This window comes from Carcharhinus amblyrhynchos, chromosome 23 (assembly GCF_965287045.1).
Source record: "Carcharhinus amblyrhynchos chromosome 23, sCarAmb.v2.hapA, whole genome shotgun sequence".
In the NCBI taxonomy this organism is placed as follows: Eukaryota; Metazoa; Chordata; class Chondrichthyes; order Carcharhiniformes; family Carcharhinidae; genus Carcharhinus; species Carcharhinus amblyrhynchos.
The window spans coordinates 10,821,411-10,840,820 of NC_137346.1; positions in this window are offsets into that span (position 1 = coordinate 10,821,411).

Here is a 19,410-nt window from a genome sequence, read left to right on the forward strand (position 1 = left end):
ACCATCCATGATATTAACAAGTCTGTAACAATGTTCTGACAGTAAAAAGTCTCACAACACCAGGTTAAAATCCAACCAGTTTATTTGATAATAAACCCACAAGCTTTAAACTGGTTGGACTTTAACCTGGTGTTGTGAGACTTTTTACTGTGTTTACCCCAGTCCAACGCATCTCCATGACAATGTTCTGATACATGTGAATTGTCACCAAGCTCGGCCTCGCTCCCTCCACTGTCAGTAACAGTCCTGATAGTTGCATGTGCTTACAGACTGTATTCTCATGTGAGTGCATAGAAAGTAAAGCTACGCGCTGTGCTCGGTTTGTGCTAGCTCTCCAAAGAAGCTACCTGCTTCTTTAATGAGAGCCTTTGAGATGGTGTGTCTTACGAATGTGATAAGGTGGAAATGGGTGAGGCAAAAAAAAAGCCACTAATGAACTCAATGAGCCATCCACCTAGGGGAGGGAGTAATCAATGATGTATCATTCCCAATACAGATATAATGTACAATTAAAATTATATATTAGTGTTGTGATCGCACATATAGGATACATATATAGTGCTGGGAATATGCGGCAACATCTAAAAGCGGTTGATATTTCATGCGTACAATCTTCATCACAGCACAAGTATTTAATTCTGTACAGCAAATAAATCATTGTGTTACTTTTGCAAGGCATGCTCCCCAAATAGACATGTCCATAATGATGTCTTATTTTACTCGTCTCCTTCCCTGGGGAGGGCGAGAGGGGAAGCATTCAGCTGCCCTCGGCTGCCAGATTTGCACCCCTTCCTCCTTCACGTCGAGTCAGCCCTTTGAAAGTCTTTCGCTTCCCCTTTTACCGCCACCTTGGTCCACCCATTTCCTGCGCATAAATTTGTGATTTATGACGTTTTCACAAGACTGACTTTCATCCCGAAATGCCTTCTTTTTTGCTTTGCCAGTTGTGTGGAAACGTGTGGCTGAATTACTTGTGCGTGACATCATCAAAAAATGAATAGAAAAAAGACGCTTCCACATCCCCGAAATAAAGAAATTACATTCCCATTTACTGGAACACCTTAAGTGATCTTTCAAACTCAAGCCCTCCAAGCGCTCAGCCTCATGAATCACTTTTGGTATGCATTAAAGGCGTTCTTTTGTTCTATTTCTCCCCCTCCCTCTCTAAGAGAACAAAAGGTTTCCCCCACAGTTCTTGTTTCGATGATGACAGCGAGTCTTTTGAAATAATCACAAGACTTGGTGAAATTGTTACTGAGTAAAGAGGGTGTACATTTTTTGCTGTCTTGTCCCTCCCACATTTTTTAAATATATAGAATCCCTACAGTGCTGAAGGATGTCGTTCGCCCATCGAGCCTGCACCGACAACAATCCCACTCAGGCCCTATCCCCACATTTACCCTACTAATCCCCCTGACTCTAAGGGGCAATTTAACATGGCTAACCTGTACATCTTTGAAGTCTGCTGATGTACTTTGATTTAATTCAATTTATTATTGTCACATTAAGTTTCTATGTTTTCTGTGTATTAGCATACAGTGAAAAGCATTGTTTCTTGCACGCTATACGGACAAAGCATATCGTTCACAGAGAAGGAAAAGGAGAGGGTACATAATGTAAGTGCTACAGTCATGGCTAGGGTGTAGAGAAAAATCTCATAGGAGTGAGGTTTTTATTTTTAAAAATTAATTAAAACTACATTTGTTGTTGATCTTGCCCGCTTTCCCGGCACTGGATCTGAGACACAGACACATACACAGGCACACACACACACATAGGCGGTCACACACATAATATACAGATCCCTGACTATGTTGAACTCTCCCTCTCACAAGGGAGTGAGGTTTCCATTTTTCTTTTTTTTTAATTAAAGATATATTTGTTGTTGATCTTGCCCGCTTTCCCGGCACTGGATCTGAGACACACACATACACAGGCACACACACACACTATACAGATCCCTGGCTGTGTTGAGTTCTCCCTTTCACATGGGGGTGAGGTTTTTATTTTTATCTTTTAATTAATTAAAGGTATATTTGTTGTTGATCTTGCCCGCTTTCCCGGCATTGGGTCTGAGACACACACACACATACAGACATACACACACACACACACACACATACAGACATACAGACATACACACACACACATACAGACATACACACACACATACAGACAGACACACACACACGCACAGATACATACAGAGACAGACAGACACAAACACAGAGGCACATACACACACACAGAGACACACACACACAGACACACACCATATCACAGATTCCTGGCCATGTTGAGCTGTGTGTTTGTGAAAGGAGCTGACCGCGCCTGCGCACTCGGGCCGCCGCGCCGGCTTTCATTAATGAAAAGCTGGCGGCTGACGTCACCGCGGGGCTGGGAGCTGGGAATCAGGAAACGTGAATGGGGCGAGTCACAGCATCAATGGGAGCTGGCAGCAAGCCAGGCTGGCAGTGCCGGGAGGAGGAGGAGGAGGCGGGGGAGGGAGGGGGCTCCTGCAATCCAGCTACCCCCACCCAGCCAGCCAGCCAGCAGCTGTGAATGAATGGGACGTGTCCCTTCAGACACCATGATCACATCGCAATTCTAAAAAGGAACCATTTTGATTCACAGAATGCAGCCTCTGTTCACACTGCACATTCTATACATTCCATTTATTGTTGCATTCGATACTTCAATCATCCCCTTTTTTATATATCTCCTGCCTCCCCCACCCCCCCCATCACATGTAGCCGATTGCCAAAGGGCGTTTTGCAGCTATTTATAGTCAGCAATCTTCATGCACGTCCTTGCTTAACGCAGATCCGGTTTTCTTTGTCCACACGGCTATTAATCTATTCCTTTTATCCGGCCATTAATCTATTCCAACAACGCGAAATTTTAAAAAAGAATGCTTTAATTAAAGGGAAATTTTATTCGTCGGATTCTTGTATCATTTCAAAATTCCACTTACTCCTGAATTACTGAGTGTCTACTTTTGTGAGATGACTTATTGTGCGGTTATTTTCGGATAAAGTATATATTTATTTCCGCTTGACCGACTTTCGAAATTATCTCCCTCCTTTAAGAAGACATCCAGTTTCCATTCGGCCATCTCACTGTCACTGGCCCCGGGGGCAGCAGCAAGATGTTTTAAAATATGCCTTTGCATCGTCGTTAACCTGATCGATTTATCGAAAGGTGACTTGAGAGGCCAGGGAACTCACCGTGACCTTGCAGACGGCAGGTCATTCGTTCCTGAGTTAGCAATTACCTGTTCACCAGCCTTCCATCTGAAAGCAATAAACAGCCGCTGACAATTCGTTCTCCGGATCTCTTCACTTCGTCTGTAAAATAAGTGGGGACATCCGGATGCATTGAGAAGTTAACGATTCTATCTTAAGCCAAGGCGTTAGAAACAAAGAAACTCGAAGCAGTAGTAGACCATTCGGCCCCTCGAGCCTGCTCCCCCATTCATTTTGATCATGGCTGATCATCGAATTCACTAACCTGATCTCCCCCTTCCCACCATATTCCTTGGTCCCTTTAGCCCCTGGAGCTACAGCCAATTTGACAACGTTTTGGTCTCAACCACATTCTGTGGGAGTGAATTCCACGCATTCACCACCCTCTGGGTGAAGAAATTTCTCCTCACCTCAGTTCTAAAAGGTTTACCCCTTATCCTCAAATTATGACCTCTAGTTCTGGTTTCCCCGCACCACTGGAAACATTCTTTCTGAATCTACCCTGTCTAACCCTGCATTGTATCTGTTATCAGGTCCCTGATTTGGTCCACTCCAGTATTAGAGTTCATTGCTGTCAATATCAGAATATAGGAGGGAAAAAAACAAACGAGATGTTGGGGGCAACGCCGGAATTTTCAATTTGATGCAATTACCAATGCAGATATTCAACTTGCTTTTTCATTTTGGGGATGGAGGAATTGGTTTATTAAGGAATGGATAGTGCTAGTTCAGTGCATCGCCAGATTACAAGGCGATCATTCATCTTGTGTTTCATACGGCGAGCGAGATTATCTCTGACATGTACAGACCATGATGTGGAGATGCCAGTGTTGGACTGGGGTAAACACAGTAAGAAGTTTCACAACACCAGGTTAAAGTCCAACAGGTTTATTCGGTAGCAAAAGCCACTAGCTTTCGGAGCGTTCGCAAACTAGTGGCTTTTGCTTCCAAATAAACCTGTTAGACTTTAATCTGAAGTTGTGAGACTTCTTATTGTATGTATAGACCAGGCAGCGACAGAAGTGCGGTTGGTCCCTTCAGTTGCCTCGATAGCCTGGGGTGCTGACAGGGGTTAGGTGTCTTTAAGGGCAGTGCACCCATGGTGGGGGGAGTCCAGAACTAGAGGGTATAGTTTGAGGATAAGGGGTAAACCTTTCAGAACTGAGGTGAAGAGAAATTTCTTCACCCAGAGGGAGGTGAATGGGTGGAATTGACTCCCACAGAAAGTAGTTGAGACCAAAACGTTGTCAAATTGGCTACAGCTCCAGAGGCTAAAGAGGTCGAGGGATATGGGGGGAAGGGGGAGATCAGAATAATGAAATCGTTTGGACCTTTATGGAGAATGCAATAAACTGGAAGACAGCGGCATGGAGTCGGATTACACAGCACCCACCCACACCAGCGGCTCATGGTTCAGAGGCTGAACACTACTGTGGCTGCAAACAATATTCCAAGATGTTGACTCCCATCTCTTCTCCCCCAGGATGCACGGCCGCACTGGAAAGTTTTCCCAGCCCGTTAGGCATTAGGAAATGTTTGATTTCAGAGGGGAGGTGCTGTTGGGGTGAATTGCCTTATGTGGCCCCCCCTCATGCCCACACACGGAAGCAAGAAACACACACACACACTGACATAAGCAGAAGACACGGCCGCATATGGCGAGGTATGCATCACCCAGAGAAGGAGACGTGAGAAAGACGGAGACATCCGATTAATTGGCTCCCGCTACTGTTTTCACATTGCTATAGATGGATGTGCCCCGCAGGTGAGTCTGTCCTAAGGCAGCAAAGCCCATTTCAGTAACAAAACAGCATTAAAGTTTACCCTGTGGCGCTTGCCACAATCTTTGTCTGTGGCAAATTTTAAGTTTCAGGCAAATCTCTCACTCCAGATGTGGCAAGCTGCTATCCAAAACAACTTGTACTCATGGGAAACCGGTGTGACAGAAACCAGCTGTTCATGAACCTTGCAGCAAAGATCCGGTACATTACCGATGTACTTGTGTCAGTTTTTTTGATAGTTTTCCAAGAGCTCTCTGTTGCCCCCAACTCTGCCTCCACTCCGCCCCCAAAGCCTTGCAAACTATTTCTCTTCAAGGACACATAGACTTATTGAAAATTTCAATGGAATCGAATCCCACTATCACTTCAGACGGTACTTTTCAGATGTAAACAAGTATTCACTCATCAAAACAACCTAGAGTCGACAGGAATTTTTCCACAACCTTGCACACTGGAGATAAATAGTCACAGTCTATCTTTTGCTTTGGTCAAGAATTTTCACCTTTGAGCTAAACATTTTTAATTCAGCACCACTCCAGGAATATGAACATGCAATCAAAATTTTCACTCCAGTGCAGTACTGATGGAGTGCTGCTCATTCATACGGGAGCTTAGCCCAAGGCCTGGTCTACGGGTGTAAGAAGGATACGGCACTGTTGAAAGAAGAGCAGAAAAGTTCTCTTGATGTTGGTTTGCCAATAGATCAAAAAAAAATCTGGTCATAGAGTCATAGAACAGTACAGCACTGAAGGAAACCATTTGGACCATTGAGTTGATGCCAGTTCTTTTGGGCATCAGTCCAGTTAGTCCCACTCTTGGACTGGTTCATTCCTCATCTAGTAAGAAGTCTCACAACACCAGGTTAAAGTCCAACAGGTTTATTTGATAGTAAACACCACAAGCTTTCGGAACGCTGTTCCTTCATCAGGTGAATGGAGAGTTCTGATCAGAAACAGGGTATATAAAGGCACACACAGTGTACAGAATACTGATTAGAATGCAAGTCTTTACAGCTAATCTGCTATTCAATTCTTAAAGGTGCAGACAATGTGAGTGGAGATAGCATTAAGCATAGGTTAAAGAGATGTGTATTGTCTCCAGACAGGACAGTAAGTGAGATGTTGCAAGCCCAGGCAAGTCATTGGGGTTACAGATAGTGTGACATGAACCCAAGATCCCGGTTGAGGCCGTCCTCATGTGTGCGGAACTTGGCTATCAGTCTCTGCTCAGCGACTCTGCGCTGTCATATGTCATGAAAGCCGCCTTGAAGATCATTTACCCGAAGGTCAGAGGCCGAATGCCTGCGACTGCTGAAGTGTTCGCTAACAGGAAGGGAACAGTCTTGCCTGGTGATTGTCAAGCAGTGTTCATTCATCCGTTGCTGTTGTGTCTGCATGGTCTCCCCAATGTACCATGCTTCAGGGCATCCTTTCCTGCAGCGTATTAGATAGACAACGTTGGCTGAGTTGCAACAGTATGTGCCGTGTACCTGGTGGATGGTGTTCTCACGTGAGATGATGGCATCCATGTCGATGATCCGGCATGTCTTGCAGAGGTTGCTGTGGCAGGGTTGTGTGGTATTGTGGTCACTGTTCTCCTGAAGGCTGGGTAGTTTGCTGCGAACAACGGTCTGTTTGAGGTTGTGCGGTTGTTTGAAGGCAAGAAGTGGGGGTGTGGGGATGGCCCTGGAGAGATGTTCGTCTTCATCAATGACATGTTGAAGACTCCAGAGAAGATGTTGTGGCTTCTCCATTCTGGGGAAGTACTGGATGAAGAAGGGTACTCTGTCCACCGTGTCCCGTGTTTGGACATACGACATACGACAGCGCAGAGTCGCTGAGCAGAAACTGATAACCAAGTTCCGCACACATGAGGACGGCCTCAACCAGGATCTTGGGTTCATGCCACACAATCTGTAACCCCCATAACTTGCCTGAACTTGCAACATCTCACTTACTGTCCTGTCTGGAGACAATACACATCTCTTTAACCTATGCTAAATGCTATCTCCACTCACATTGTCTGCATCTTTAAGACTTGAATAGCAGGTTAGCTGAAAAGACTCGCATTCTAATCAGTATTCTGTAAATTGTGTGTGTCTTTATATGCCCTGTTTCTGATCAGAACCCTCCACTCATCTGACGAAGGAACAGCATTCTGAAAGCTTGTGGTGTTTACTATCAAATAAACCTGTTGGACTTTAACCTGGTGTTGTGAGACTTCTTACTGTGTTTACCCCAGTCCAACACCAGCATCTCCACATCATTCCTCATCTGCCCACAATGTTTCTTCTTCAAGTATTTAACCAATTCCCTTTGGAAAGCTACCGTCAAAGCTGTTGCCCTTACTGTGTCCGGCTGTACATTCCAATCCCTAATCCCTCATTCCATAAAGAATACTTTTCCTCATGTTGCTTCTCCTTCTTTTATCAATCACCTGCATCCTCTGGTTATCAGGTATTGGAAACAGCTTGGCTTCATTTACTCTGAAATTAATTTAAACCCTCCCATCAAATCTCTTCAGCCTTCTCTGCACTAAGGAGAACAACTCTAGTTTCTAATTAGTGGGGTAAATACACGGGGATAGGGTAAGGTGTTCTGTTAGACAGTCAGTGCAGTTTGATGGCCTTCTTCTGCACTGTAGGATTTATGATTCTATGATGATTCTAAAATATCTCTGCTCTTCTTCCCTCAGGCCTTTATATCCTTTCTGAAATCTGGGGATCAGAAATGGATGTAGCACTCCTGTTGGGCTGAATTAGTGTTTCACTGGAGTTGAGAATAGCCTCCTGATTTTTCTTCACTCTGCCCTTATTATAAGAACATAAGAACATAAGAAATAGGAGCAGCAGTAGGCCATCTAGCCCCTCGAGCCTGCCCCGCCATTCAATAAGATCATGGCTGATCTGTCGTGTCTCAGTTCCACATTCCCGCCCTGTCCCCATAACCCTTAATCCCCTCGCTTATCAAAAACCCATCAACCCGCATCTTAAAAATATTGAGCAAGGCAGCCTCCACCACTTCAACGGGCAGAGAATTCCAGAGATTCACCACTCTTTGAGGTTCCTCCTCAACTCCGTTCTAAACCGCCCCCGCTTTATCTTGAGGCTGTGCCCTCTAGTCCTACTGTCCTTTCTGAGTGGGAAGAGCCTCTCCACCTCTATCCTATCCATCCCATTCATCATCTTATACGTCTCAATGAGATCTCCCCTCATTCTTCTAAACGGTAACGAGTACAAGCCTAGTTTATTCAGCCTCTCCTCATAGTTCAACACCCTCAACTCCGGAATCAGCCTAGTAAACCTCCTCTGCACTCCCTCCGAGGCCAAAATATCCTTGCGTAAGTGCAGCGACCAAAACTGCACACAGTATTCCAGCTGCGGCCTCACCAGTGCCCTGTACAGCTGCAGTAAGACCTCCCTACTTTTATATTCAGTCCCCCTCGCTATGAAGGCCAGCATCCCATTCACCTTCCTGACCACCTGCATGCACAAGGACCCCGAGGTCCCTCTGCACCGTCGCCTGCTGCAGTTTTTCACCATGTAAGTAGTAGTTCTTCCTACCATTATTCCTACCAAAGTGGACAACTTCACACTTGCCAACATTAAATTCCATTTGCCAGTTCCTGGCCCACTCGCTCAGCCTATCTAGATCCCTCTGCAGACTCTCCACACCCTCCGCACAATTTGCCGTTCCACCAATCTTGGTGTCATCAGCAAATTTCGACACCATACACTCGGTTCCCTCCTCCAGATCATCTATATAAATGGTGAATAGCTGAGGCCCCAGCACCGACCCCTGGGGCACTCCAAAGCCTACGAGCCCATGCGCTTTATGAATGGTCTTGTTAACCTGACTTGCCATTTCAAACATTTTTGACAAGCACTCCCACATCTCTCTGTTCGTGCACCTCTCTTTCAAATGCAATTTAATTTCCTTTGCCTCTCCTAAATTTTTTCACCAAAATGTGTTACCTCGCACTTTCTTACATATCATCCCACCATTCATTTGTCCATTCCACCAGTCTGCTTATTTTCATTTGGAGTCTATTCCTATCTCCCTGATGTTTACCACAAACAAAAACGGAAAATGCTGGAAAATCTCAGCAGGTCTGACAGCATCTATGGAGAGAGAGTAGAGCCAACATTTTGAGGTCATCTAGACTCAAAACATTAGTCCTATTCTCTCTCCACAGATACTGTCAGACCTGCTGAGATTTTCCAGCGTTTATTGTTTTTGTATCAGGTTCAAGTATCCATAGTATTTTGCTTTTATTTCATGTTGACCATATTTGCGCTTTGTGAAACTTTACTAACAGCCTTATTTGAATAGATTGCAAGAGTGAATACGCATGCAAAGTGCTCCGATGTCCATTAACTGCTTTGGGACATCCTAATGATATGAAATATGCTAAACAAATGAAATCCCCCCCCCTCCTTTTTGTCAGATCAGCAACCGTTCTCCTGATCCTTTTTGTTCATTTTCTGAGTGTGAGCAAGTCTAACATTATTGCCTGTCTTGAATTTCCCAATGCTATCCAGATGATGAACATATTTACACTGTGCAAATAATGCCAGGCTTTTGATTTAGCAATGATGAAGGAATGAGTGGTGTGTGACTTGGAGAGCTTGGAGGGAATAGTGTTTCCATATGTCTACTTTCCTTCATTCACTAAGTTCAAAGGTGGGGAGGGGGGGAAGGGCCCGGGAGGTGCTGTTGAAGCTTTGGTGAGTTTCTGCAGTGCATAGTGTGGAGAGTACACATTGCCAGTTATAGTGTGCCAATGGGCAAGGGAGTCGATATTTATGGTGACGGGTGAACTACCTAAATGTATTGTTACTCTACTTTTAATCAGAACCAAATCCTGCACGTTTCTGAAAGCAGAAATGCTTTCACCAGGGACAGGTTTATATGGGTGGGGAGTTGGAGATTGTAAGCTCAGGAATTCACTCCATTTCTGTCAGCATTGCAATGGATGAACATTTCCTAATCCTACCTACGGATAGAACACTTGCTGGCATAAAATGTGAGAGAGTTTAATTTTAAATTCAACACAAATCAAATGTGAATGGGGACGCCTATGAAAGTCCTGAATTTGAGCACTGCATACATTCCTCTCCGGGTAGCATCCTCAATTATTCGAGGACCACCAAACCAAGGCTTACAGTGTGATCTTACTGTGGGGAGGGCAGGAAGACATGCCCAGAGTCTATCGCAGCTGGAACAGGGACAGAACCTTGTTAAGGGCATGGGTTGATGTTAAACGTCAAGTTGCTCAAAGCCCAGAAGGGAAACTTGAAACAGCCACTGTCAACTGTGTTTGCAATTTGTATAGCATGAGGAGAAATGATGTCCAGAAATGATGTCCCTGACTCTTTGTGATGTTTTTAATGAAGTAAATATTTGTCTAGAAGTAGAATTAAAAACAATAAAATAAACTAGAAGTATGCTTAACTAAGACAATGGATTTATACAGTATCACTACTTTGAATAGTTCTAAACAATTTTAACTTAACTATCTACAGGGCTGACTTGCCCCAGTCTGTTTCATAATACCTTATGGATTTTAAGATCTATTAAAATAATTCAGTAACTTTTACACACAGTCTCTTCATGGTCTGTTGCATTTGCTTCTGAGGTTTAACCAGCTGTTTGCTTTTCAAAGCAGGCTTCCTTCACCCACTACTTGTTGGGAGTTAAACATGAGGGGAGATCTCATTGAGACATATAAGATGATGAATGGGATGGATAGGATAGAGGTGGAGAGAATCTTCCTGCTCAGAAAGGACAGTAGGACTAGGGGGCACAGCCTCAAGATAAAGGGGGGGCGGTTTAGAACGGAGTTGAGGAGGAACTTCTTCACTCAAAGTGTGGTGAATCTCTGGAATTCTCTGCCCTTTGAAGTGGTGGAGGCTGCCTCGCTCAATATTTTTAAGATGCGGGTTGATGGGTTTTTGATAAGCGAGGGGATTAAGGGTTATGGGGAGAGGGCGGGAATGTGGAACTGAGCCACAACAGATCAGCCATGATCTTATTGAATGGCGGGGCAGGCTCGAAGGGCTAGGTGGCCTACTCCTGCTCCTATTTCTTATGTTCTTATGTTCTAACTCAACCTACTACTGGTTCAATATCCCCTTTAATACATTTTTTCCAGTTAATCTCTTCCTTATCTTACCTAATTTTTTTTTCAGAATTGCATTCCCCCATACTTAAGTACCTTCATCTGTTTATTTTAGTTTTTTTGGTTTGACTTTATTTGATTTATTATTGTCACCTACTGCAATACAGTGAAAAGTATTGTTCCTTTTGCACCATACAGGCAAAACATACCACTCATAGAGTACATAGGGGAGAAGGAAAGGAGAGGGTGCAGAATATAGTGTTGCAGTTACAGGTGGGGTGAAGGGAAAGATCAGCTTAAAATATGAAAGGACCATTCAAAAGTCCAATGACAGCAGGGAAGAAATTGTTCTTGAGTTGGTTGGTACGTGTTTTCAGATTTTTGTATCTTTTCCCCGAGGGAAGAAGGTGGGAAAAGAGTATATTCAGGATGGGAGGGGTCCTTGATTATGCTGGCTGCTTACCTAAGGCTGCAAAATGTGTAGGCAGAGTCTACACTTTTAGCACTTAAAAGAAAAGTAAACAACCTTCCATATGACTCCATTCCTTCATATCTTGCATAGTCTTTGAATTCTTAACAACCCATTCAGACATATTCATGTCTTGTATGCATTCTCACTAAATAGCCTTCGGTAAACCTTTGTTTACAGTGTTGTTAAGCTCATTAACATATCAAATACATGAGTCAGATTCACACAGTCACTTTGTCCCTGCCTTATTGATCTTACTCATATATTTCCACAGGTTAAAATTTATGACAAGAACAGTGCTAATTCCACCCCACCTGCCCCCATGTATGTAAGTGGCAAAAGTACCAGCCAAGTCCATGCCTGCCAGAAAGAGGCTGCATGATTCACATCTCTTTGTTAATATTCAATTTATTCAATTGTAAGTTATGGTGATTGGGTTTCACACCCCCATCTCAATGGATTTATTGGTAAAGGATGAAAAAGAGTAAAGAAGGCAAAATAGGTCTATCAGATGGCTCTGAGGTTGTGTGCCTGTCCTTGTAATTTTACCACCTACTGCGTGTACAGTAACCTGCCAATGATAGAGGAGAATTGTCTCTGCAGTAAACAGAGCTGTGACATTTGTTTAAAGAGATCTACAATGAACTGACACCATAGAGCTGTCATTGGCAATCAAAATGATTATAGGCCTCAAACTCTATGTCCGAGGGTCCCTCTTTGCGATCACAAGGAACAGCGGCAACATCAGCCAATTTGCCACCTGTAATTATAAGAATATATTGTTCAATACTTTAAAAAGCTCTTTTAATTGAAACAGCATTAGATGGCTGCACAATTTCACCAGTTTGTTGAATTTCCCAAACATATGTGGTCATTTGGGCTCCTAGAGACTGGTCCACGTGAGCTTTTCTTTCTGTCACGGTGGACATTGTTCACTTCAAAAAGTCAAAATGCTTTCATTTAAAGAAATTCTATACTTCCACAAAGATTATTGTAGAAAGTAATTTTAGCAATCTGGAAAAGTGTTGCAGATGCTTCAACAGACAGGAGATGCCTTGTATTATATTCCCACTCATGTCTCCATGGTCATTCTTGTCTACTTGAGTTGAGTGAGTGCACTTCCATCACTGGGTCAGAAGGATGTGTCTTGAAGTCACAATCTGAGCTGATGCTTCAATGTGGTATTGCATCCATCAACAGTAATGTTTTTTAGCGAAGGTGTTACACCAAGTCCTTGACCGCCTCCTCACATTAACACACAATCTCCCATGACTCTAGTTGTGAGGGAGCTGGGGAAATCCTAATCAACATTTGTCTCTCCGACAATATTTCAAATAGTATAATTAGTCATTCAGTCCATCCATTCTTGTGAAGCTTCACAGTGCACAATTGATTTGCTGTGTTTGCCTAGCTAACACATTGGACACACTTCAAAAGGTATTAAAAGTAATTAAATATTGTGATTGAGGAGTCTGGACCGATACTTGGTGGAGTTTAGAAGGATGGGGAGGGGATCTAATTGAAACTTACAGAATACTGAGAGGCCTAGATAGGGTGGACATGGAGGGGATGTTTCCACTAGAAGGAGAGACTAGAACTTGAGGGCACATCCTCAGAGTGAAGAGGCGCTCCTTTAAAACTGAGATGAGGAGTAATTTCTTCAGCCAGAATCTGTGGAACTGTTTGCCACAGAAGGCTGCGGAGGCCAGATCATTGATTGTCTTTAACACAGAGAAGGATAGATTCTTGATCAGTAAGGACATCAAGGATTACGGGGAGAAGACAGGAGAATGGGGATGAAAATCATATCAGCTTTGATTGAATGGCAGAACAGACTTGATGGGCCGAATGGTCCAATTCTGCTCCTGTATCTTATGGTTTTATGATCTGAAGTGAAACAGGAATTCACTGTACATGAGGATGATGGAAAAAGAGGTGATCAATTATCTCAAAGGGAATTGGATGGGCACTTGAAGGAAATAAACTTTCAGGATTACCCAGATACAGCAAGGGAATGGTACTGATTGGATTGCTCTGTGGAGAGCTGGCATGGATTTGATGGACCGAATGGTCTCCTTCTGTGCCCTAAATGACTCTACAACTCTGAAGTGCCTATTGAACATTCCAAAGCATGAAAGATACTAAAGAAATTCAAGATCTTTCTTTCTTTTCCGCATCCACATGCTTGCAAAGCAGGGAGTCCTAATCACAGAGAAAACCAACAAAGAACCATGGCTGGAACAGTATACAAGCACTGATCAAAGGGGCAGTCAGCAGAAACACAATGCAGACAGGAAGACAGGCGAACCAGGCACTCATCCAAGTTTTAAAATATATTTATTTATTAGGGTCACAATTCATGAAGTTACTGTGAAAATCCCCTAGTCGCCACATTTCAGCACCTGTTCGGGTACACTGAGGGAGAACTTAGCACGGCCAATGCACATCTTTCGGACTGTGGGAGGAAACCAGAGCACCCAGAGGAAACCCACGCAGATATGGGGAGAACGTGCAAACTACACATAGATAGTGACCCAAGCTGGGAATTGAACCCAGGTCCCTGGCGGTGTGAGGCAGCAGTGCTAACCACTATGCCACCATGCCGCCCTACAACAGTGATCACCCAAGAGATATCGGGCCCAACTACTGCTCAGTGACAGCCTGCCACGTGCCTCAGTCACTTTGAATGCTGAACTTCCTTGGCTTTTATTCTGAGTTCTGTTTAGCATCTAATTACATAAGCGTGAGGATGAAGCTCTCAGTGGGACAGAGATTCCTGACTTTGTAGATTATGCATGTTAAAATTACAATTTATCTTTTTTTACAGACTAGAAAGAATTATTTGCTTTCCAGCTTTACTTTTCTAATGTCTAGCCTCCAACGTTATTTCTCTGAACCTCCCCCCGCCCCCCCCACCCATCCTATAATATCACCACGATATACTTGTGATTGGGAGCTCAGTAAAAGTGGTATGAAAAGTCAAATATGCTGCCTTAATAACCAGAGTTAATGTCGTGGCTCCTGGTCTCTATCTACTATCTTTCCTAAAATGTTTCAGGAGTTTTGAGGGTGAACCCTCTCCAATACAGGAATTTTGGAAGCATTATCTACTCCATTTGTAATTTTGACAGCCTTAAAAAAGTGGATTTTATCAGCACACTCCTTTGAAGAGTCAAACGATTTAAGAGTTCCTCAAACTAGTCTCCCTGTAGTATGGCACCAAGTCAAATACCCAGGATGTTCCACATTTTCTCCCCAGTCACTACATCATTCTCTTTACCAATGCAATAAACAGAGACATTGTATTCAGCCTATCACTAGGTTGAGGAAGGAAAAGCAATCGGCCCATACTCTTGCTTCTTACACAGATTTCTGTCCTTTGTGATGATACTGTGCCTTTAAGAAATGTATTATATCATGTTTCTTGTGAGGGGTATGTTTAAAGTTCAGCTCTGTTTTATATGGTGCCGGGTTGTCGAGAAAACAGGCAGCTCATATGCTGAGAATGCACGTTATTGATTGATTTTAGCTAGGGATGAATTAATGCATTTTTGTTTATTTGTTCTTTGCCCTGAGTTTGGTTTTGATGAGGCTGATTCATAGAATCAGTCATGTACGGGAAGGGAGGAGCTACACTTACAGGGAAAAGCAAGCAGTCTGCGCCTGGTTTTGAAATGAGCAAGATGTCTCTCTGTCTCTCTCTCTCTCCATAAACCATAAATCAAGGCATAAATTAGCAATGATTCCCCCATAAGAAAAATCCAAGTAAAAGGAGTGATAGTTTTTAAAAATCTTTTGGTTTCAAGAACTGATCACTGCGCTGAGCAAGCTCATTGATCCCAGAAGAGTGAGGGAATTATACTTGCATACTGTTGATCCCTCTCTTAGTTAATAACTCTTAATTGTTCCTGTATTTCAATGTTAAGCTTCCTCTTTTCCTCTTCCCAATCATAATGAATTTATCTGTATGCTCCACTTAGACAAATACCATCTGATTTTAGACTTTTAAAAGATGACAAGATACCTGGACTGAAAATTCAAGGAGCAATGATCTTGCCACTAATGTCAGGATTGGGAACCAATGCCACTAACCCCCTTTACTGGGGTAAAGGAGACATTGCTTCATCACCATTCAAGTGGCATATACTCGTGCCCCTGGCGATGTATCTGGGGTACCCACCATGCAGGAGAGGCCCGAAAGGCCGAAGGCTGGTGGCCTCTGGGGATTGAGGGGAGAAGTGCAAATGGTGGTCCACTCTCAGAAAGATCTGAGCAGTAACTGCAACCAACTGGGCTCCTCAACAATGATGTACCACTTAACAGTGCTAATTCAATGCTGTGCATACCACAATCAACCGCAAAAAAGGAAAATTAGTCAAGGTTCCCACTCCAGTACAATTACCCCTGGAGTCATGAAGGGTGAGTATATGGTCTTTGATTGAGCTTGGTGGTGATGCCGAGAGTTGGATAGAGTTTCAGAGTTGGATAGCTTGCTGGAACTTGTACTCCAAGCTCACGTATGGCAATTGGCTATCTACCATAACAAACACAAGTGGTTCCGTGTGCAGTGACGTGTCCTTGATTGTGCAGGATGTGCTGCACAGGAGGACAATGATTTTGGGCTGAAGAATACACCAATCATCCACTGAATACTACCCCCCAACCAATGCCCAACCAATCCCTGAAGCAAGCTTTGGAGGAAAATTGTGAGCACAATTTTCATCCATCCCTCCGAATAAAAAGAGAGCACAGGCAAATGCGTCCTTTTCCACCTATGATACAGGAATTAGAGTAGAAAACCGTTAAGTAGTTATTGTATTGTAGTAGTTAGAGCTATGCCAGTTGGAGATTTGATTTGTTATTATCACATGTATTAATATACAATAATCTTGCGCACTATACAGACAAAGAGTATCGTTCATAGAGAAGGGAAGGAGAGGGTGCAGAATGTTTCAGTTATTTAAAGTTTAAAAGTTTATTTATTAGTGTCACAAGTAGGCTTACATTAACACTGCAATAAAGTTACTGTGAAAATCCCCTAGCTAGGGCATAGAGAAAGATCAACTTTATAAGAAAAGTCTATTCAAAAATCTTTTCTAAATGGGAAAATGCTGAGGAAATCAGGAACACAGAGGGACTTGAGAGTCATTGTTCAAGATTCTCTGAAGGCTAACGTGCAGGTTCAGTCGGCAGTTAGGAAGGCAAATGCAATGTTAGCATTCATGTTGAGAGAGCTAGAATACAAGAGCAGGGATGTACTTCTGAAGCTGTATAAGGCTATGGTCAGACCCCATTTGGAATATAGTGAGCAGTTTTGGGCCCCATATCTAAGGAAGGATATGCAGGCCTTGGAAATGGTCAAAAGGAGGTTCACAAGAATGATCCCTGGAATGAAGAGCTTGTCATATGAGAAATGGTTGAGGATTCTGAGTCTGTACTCGTTGGAGTTTAGAAGGGTGAGGGAGGACTTTATTGAAACTTACAGGGTATTGCGGGGCCTGGGGCATAGAGTGGATATGGAGAGGATGTTTCCACTAGTGGGAAAAACTAGAACCAGAGGGCACAACCGCAGGCTAAAGGGACAATCCTTTAAAACAGAGATGAGGAGGAATTTCTTCAACCAGAGAGTGGTGAATCTGTGGAATTCTTTGCCACAGAAGGCTGTGGAGGCCAGATCATTGAGTGTCTTTAAGACAGAGATAGATAGGTTCTTGATTAATGAGGGAATCAGTGCTTATAGGAAAAAGGCAGGAGAATGGGAATGAGAAAAATATCAGCCATGATTGAATGGCGGAGCAGACTCGATGGGCCGAGTGGCCTAATTCTGCTCCTGTGTCTTATGGTCTTATAGCCTTATGGTCAAAAGTCTATTGGCAGCAGGGAAGAAGCTGTTCTTGAGTCGGTTGGTACCTGACCTCAGACTTTTGTATCTTTTTCCTGACAGAAGAAGGTGGAAGAGAGAATGTCCGGGATGCTTGGGGTCCTTAATTATGCTGGCTGCTTTTCCGAGACAATGGATGGGAAGCTGGTTTGTATGATGGACTGGGCTAAATGGTGTTATGGAGCAAGTTTTTGAGGTTTGAACTCAGGCTTTAATAATAAAAAACATATTCATACACTGACCATGGGCAATTTACAAACGTAGATCACTTATTTTATGCTTCACTCATCACATTCAAAGGTATGCAAAATCCAACTAGTGCATCAAATGTAACCTGATATTAGTGTATGAAAAGAGAAGAAAGAAAGACCAACATTAACACAGCATCTTTTATGACCAGCTTTACGGCTGACGACCTAGTTTTGAAATGAAGTCACTGTTATAATGTAGGAAAATGAAAGCTACTTATCTCAGTCTCTGAAATGGGTAGCAATCATGTTGTCCCTCTCTCCTGTCTCAATCTTTCGCCAACAGTATCCATGAGCGCTCATGTGGAAGTGGCCATTCTCCTGAGTGGGTAGGATATGCAGAATTTGGTAGGTCACAGCCTATGTTTACTGCTAGCTGCTCGTGTACCTGGTTGTACTGCTGATGGCTTCATGCTACACTGCAGGATGATGAATCACATTTTTAGGCTGTAACCCAGATTTGCCAACAATCAACTTTACAGTGAGCCATTGTGTTCAAACGCAGCAGTCAGACACGATGCTCGAGGATGAAAATGATTCAAGCACACTGGCAGAGAGGTTTTGGCTACAAAGGACATCCTCAAGTCATCTACCAGTGAAAAACCCTGAAAAACCTCCACGTCATTTCACATTTGCCCTCGCTTTACGTAGATATGACCTCCTGGTGTTGTACACCTGTTCCTTCAGATATTCAGGTGCGTTTTCCAATCAGAAACCTTCAGTAGAAATGGTCCCCATAGGTAAGGTCGAGTCGCCATAGTCCCAGATGACCATAGTGATGGTATTTAATCATGTTTCTCCGCAGGATGTTTTGTCAGCACCATCTTGTCTTTAAGTGTCCTTTATCGTTGCTGAAGCCATACTGAAGCTTGTCGTATGAGGAACGGTTGGGGACTCTAGATCTGTACTCATTGGAGTTTGGAAGCTTGAAGGGGGGATCTTATTGCAACTTACAGAATACTGCAAGGCCTGGATAGAGCGGACATGGAGAGGATGTTTCCACAAGTAGGAAAGACTAGAACCAGAGGGCACAACCACTGACGATCCTTTAAAACAGGGATGAGGAGGAATTTCTTCAGCCAGAGAGTGGTGAATCTGTGGAAGTCTTTGGCGCAGAAGGCTGTGGAGGTCAGGTCATTGAGTGTCTTTAAGACAGAGATAGATAGGTTCTTAATTAATAAAGGGATCAGAGGTTATGGGGAGAAGGCAGGAGAATGGGGATGAGAAAAATATCAGCTATTATTGAATGGCGGAGCAGACTTGATGGGCTGAGTGGCCTAAATCTGCTCCTATGTCTTATGGTCTTATGATCTTATGTAATTGATATTGTGTTGATTTTCATCAGAACTAATGCAGTGTTCTGGGGTTTTAATGATTCCTCTGGGATTGCAGAGTAGAGCTTGATTTGGGATAATTGACAGGTCAGGTGATAGGCCTGGGGACAGCTATTTTTCACAGAGCATTCCCGACGGAAGGTGAAAGAGAGAATGTCCGGGTTGCGTGGGGTCCTTGATTATACAGGCTGCTTTTCTGAGGAAGTGGGAAGTGTAGACAGAGTTGATGGATGGATTGGGCATGGTGGTGTTATGGAGTGAGTTTCTGAGGTTTCAACTCATGCTTTAGTAATAAAAACATATTCAAACACTGACCATGGGCAGCTTGACAG